The sequence below is a fragment of the Silene latifolia genome, chromosome Y (assembly GCF_048544455.1).
Source record: "Silene latifolia isolate original U9 population chromosome Y, ASM4854445v1, whole genome shotgun sequence".
Classification (NCBI taxonomy): domain Eukaryota; kingdom Viridiplantae; phylum Streptophyta; class Magnoliopsida; order Caryophyllales; family Caryophyllaceae; genus Silene; species Silene latifolia.
Window position 1 is genome coordinate 201,910,719 of NC_133538.1, and position 4,705 is coordinate 201,915,423.

Here is a 4,705-nt window from a genome sequence, read left to right on the forward strand (position 1 = left end):
CAAGTGGCCACGTCGCTCAAAACTCACACAACCACTGATTCTCCTATAAGCCCCTTAGGTCGCCAACTGGCCCGCGCCTAAATGGGGTGCTCAGACCAGAGATCAACCGTGTTTGTTCTCGTCATTTCCCTTTAATCCATCTTCATATTTGTAATCGGTTTTCACCATTTCAAGTATTTTCGAACCCTTTTTATTTTTATTTCACTTGTTTTAACCATAAAAAATTTTTCACCCTTGGTTCCTCGTACCATGACGGTTAAATCCGTGTTTCGGTGATAATATTTGGTTAATGACATTTAAAAGGTATTTTAAAGCCTTTTATTTCATTTCTTTACATTTTCAAACAAACATATTAGTCCCCAACACAAAGTCATCCTTGGTTCTACATACCATGCCAGATTTTAACCCGGGTACGATGATGAGTATCGACTAATTACATTCAAATGGACTTAAGACAATTAGTCCATAATCATTTTCAAAACTATTCATGTCAAGTTTGTCAAATCGAACCCGACACCGAATATTATCAAAATAATGATGATTATTGGAGTCTAGTTCTTCAAATCAACAAATGCGGTCTAAACGACCCCTTCAAATCAAACCGGGTTCAAATACCCATTTTCAACACGTTTTATAACGTTTTCTAAAAGGTCAGAACACGACACATAAACCGTGAGCTAACCCGCGCCTAAACAGGCTCTCCATTTCTCATTTTCAAAACCAGAGGGAGGCCCCTTACACCGCCGGCTGGCTCGCGCCTCATATAGCCGCAAAATGCAGTGGCCTGTTCCCTTCCAAAGATTAGTCTAGGACGATCCCGACTCCGGTTAACCCGGATATAGGACGGATCAGATGACTATTCAAAACCATATTTGCAAAATGCCTTACTAAGACAAATGGATCATGTTATGCACCCTAAACCTAATACGGTAAATGGATGTGTAATTTCCGTCGACATCTTATACTTGATACTTGGATTAAATCAACCAACTTAGAAAGCTCTCACATGTTAGGTTTAAATCATTGGATGCGCATTCATGCATTTAAACCGTTTTATCAACTTTTGCATTCAACCAACCAAGATCGATCAGTAGAGGCCTCTAAACGCGTGCGGGATTGGGTGTCTGATTAAAGGGCTTCCCAATACGTACCTTCACCTTTTACTCAGAAACTTTGGATAGTGGACGACCTTATCCAAGGCGTACGAGAGTCATTCTAGAGATAGGATGCTAAAGAGGGACGATTTCCTTATCTTTAGTACCTATGTCAAACGATGCTTTGTGCTTCAATTTGACCGAGGTATAAAGTGGATTTCGAACGGGTTCCAGGCATCCCACAAATGCTTGGTGGCGACTCCGAACATCTCTAATCGTTTCGAGACCCTTACCGAGATGAAACCGACCGATCTAAAACGATCCGGTCGAAAGCATTTTTATGCCGCCGAGCGTGGCTTTCAAAAAGACCGCTTTGCGTCCACAGATCGAAGTGGGCTCGCAGATGGGCCGTGTCCACAATTGGTCATAATCTATATACATTGCTGTGATTAATACAACAATAAGAGTTGAGTTTAGTCCTTTTGAGTTAGCATATATATTGTGATTTAAATATAATTAATTATTACTTATTTGAAATTGCAATGAGAGTTGAATTTCCATTTAGAGAGCACGAGTCAAAATTAGACATGTCCTATGAGAATGGTGAGAGTTATAGTTGAGACATTTTAATTTTGGTCTTTAAAGCTCCTATATGTGTTATAAGTCCCATGAGAATAGGAATTATTTCATTATAGGAAGACTTATTTTATCTCGAGAGAGAATAACAAGTATTGCTTTTAGTTTTTACAGTAAAAACCAAAAGATTAGTCTCACCTAACTACACAATTCAATATGTTGTTCCTTTCAATAGTCTATGATGATCAATCTATGTTAATCGTGATACCGTTGTCCTTGAGCTTTATATTATTAAATTAATCTCATTATCTAGTTATTATATCTTAATTTTATTCTGTCATACCTGACACATACACAAATATTCATCTAACGTAGATGAATCAATCTTAAATCGACTATTACTCGACCATCACTTCATTGAGATCGACCCGTAAGTGCTACAACAGACACCGTTCTCTTGCGGTTATTTATAACTGAACAAGTTTTTGGCGCCGTTGCCGGGGAAGTAACGGTTTGATATTACTTAATTTTAGATTACTTTAGACTAAGTTTTTTTAACGTCCGCAAGTACGCCTATTTTGTTACTGATTCTTCCTCTTTAGTTTTGTTGTTAGTCTTATATGCATACATGACATTATGGTGGTGAATTGTTATTTGTCCCTGAGATTGAAGCTACATCTAGGAGACAAAACGCTCAAAGAAAGAAGAAGAGAAAGGAGCCTGAACTAGATACTATTTTTGAGTCTCTTATAGAATCTGATTCACCAATCATCATGACTTCTATGTGAGATAAAAGTTCTCCAAAACCAAACTTCAATTCAATTATCTCAAAGCCAAAGATTGAGGCAAACAATTTTGAGTTGAAGACTTCTTTGATCCAATTTGTTCAAACTGATCAATTCAGTGGATCACCAACTGAAAACCCCAATGAGCACTTGAATACATTACTTGATAAAGCTGACATCAAGATTAATGGAGTTTCTGATGATGTCATTCGTTTGAGGTTATTCCCTTATTCTCTTTGAGGAAGTGCACGTAAATGGTTGAATAATTGTGTTCCTGACTCGTTCAATACTTGGGATAAGCTTTCTACGGCTTTTCTCCAAAAATACTTTCCACTAGGGAATACTGCCAAGTTTAGAAATGATATTACAGGATTCATCTAATATGCAGACGAGTCTTTCTATGAAGCTTGAGAAGGGTACAAGGAACTTCAATGGCAATGCCCTCATCACGGGATCCCATCTTGTGTATTGATTCTTACTTTCTACAATTCCTTAAAACCAGAGTTGCAATTGAACTTTAATGCCGCTGAGGGAGGGCAGTTAGACGGGATTTCTTGGGAGCAAGCCAAGCCCCTCATAGAGGATCTAGCAATAAGCACTTATCATTGGGGTAGTGACCTTCATGTTCGAGGGAGCAAGACTAAAAATGAATTTGTTAATGTGATGCAAGCCAAAATTGATGATCTATCTCAATAAGTGGCTCTGCTTAAATTGAGTAGTGGTTCAAGTTCTTCATCGCCCATATGTAACCTTTGTGGGGTTAATGGGCATGACTCTTTTGGGTGTGGGAATGCTTCAATGCTTGAGCAAGATAATGCTATTAATGGGAAGCAACAATGGGACCCTGATCATTCTAATACTTACAATCCAGGATGGGCTTATAATCCTAAGCTTGTGCGATTTATCTGTATGCATCCCTTTATTTTTAAGGATTATAATGAATTATAAAGTGATGATTACGAGTCATAAAACTAAAATGCATAAACAAAATGTAAAGGATTAAGAAATAACCTTCGGTCCTAGCTTTTATGGCCTATGAACAATATTGCAATGATATTCTCCTATCAGTTGCACCCAAGACGATATGAGAAATGCCCTTTGATTTTGCTAGAATCAATCCAAAAATTAACTGATTAATTTTTAGGTTTTTTTGTGTTTTTTTTTTCGATGAGAGGAGGCAAGGTTGAGTTAGGGCAAAAATTAGGTTAGAATGAATTCACCCATCTCACCCTCTTAAACCGTGTATAAGGATAGATTAGGGTGGATTTTTCATCCTCTAATTTCCGGCCCAATTACCGAAACAATAAGGAGTTTTAATTCCTTATTTTCGGTTTCCAAAAATATAAAAATGTGTTAAATATAAATTGTCATCTAGTGAGGATCGAACCCATGACCTCTTGGTTTGAGTACCCTCACTATTACCACTATAACACATTCATCTTGTTGATATTAAATATAACCGATTACATTTAATTACGAATTAACAGATTAATTCGTCCAAGCTAACATTACTTACATTTAATTAAATATAACTTATTATATTCAATTTACTTAACCGACAGATTAATTGTCTCAACTAATATTATTTAATCTTCATTAAATAATTGTCTCATCAACACAATGACTAACTGTTTAGTCATATAAGGCATCAATGTGATTATATTTCTATAACCACATCTCTCAAACACATCCTATAGGTGTGACTTTTAGGGACCAGTTGATCACCGCCATCTGTATGATAATAACGTCAAACTCTCTAGCAAGCCAACCGTTATTAGGTAATCGTTAATCAACTGATTAAAATACGAAGTATACCCTTGTGAACCTGTAAGAGATTTACAAATGTTATCACACTAATTTGTGGAGGACACAAGCTCCAACAAACTCCCACTTGTCCTCACAAGTGTGTGTGCGATAACCGATTCTCATATCCTAAAATTTCTCCCACTCAATGTAAAACAATTTGCAAATCCGTATTCACATAGGTTGTATCTTACAAGCGATCATTATCAAGAGTGGTTTCCCCGACTAGAGAGTAACTTAACTGATAAACGAATCAACATTCGAGCATGGCCATGCATTTCAGTTACAACTCCTCGAGTGACCCTGAGAAATAACTATACCTAATAAGGGTTGGATATTTTCCTCAACTCGAATCCTGCAGATGTAAGCACAGTATGAAATGACCCAGAAAAAAACTACTTGGCCTCCAGTTACGGCAGACCGTGAGAAAGAAACCAAAGTCATCCA

General features: G+C 37.1%; 1 non-coding gene across 1 annotated transcript; it reads right to left on the reverse strand.

Moving 5' to 3' along the window:
* Positions 1 to 2,803: 2,803 nt before the first annotated feature.
* On the reverse strand, positions 2,804 to 2,910 carry LOC141635361 (small nucleolar RNA R71). The gene has a single exon (XR_012540056.1). It is a non-coding gene; the product is annotated as a small nucleolar RNA R71 (small nucleolar RNA).
* Between the last annotated feature and the right edge of the window lie 1,795 nt (positions 2,911 to 4,705).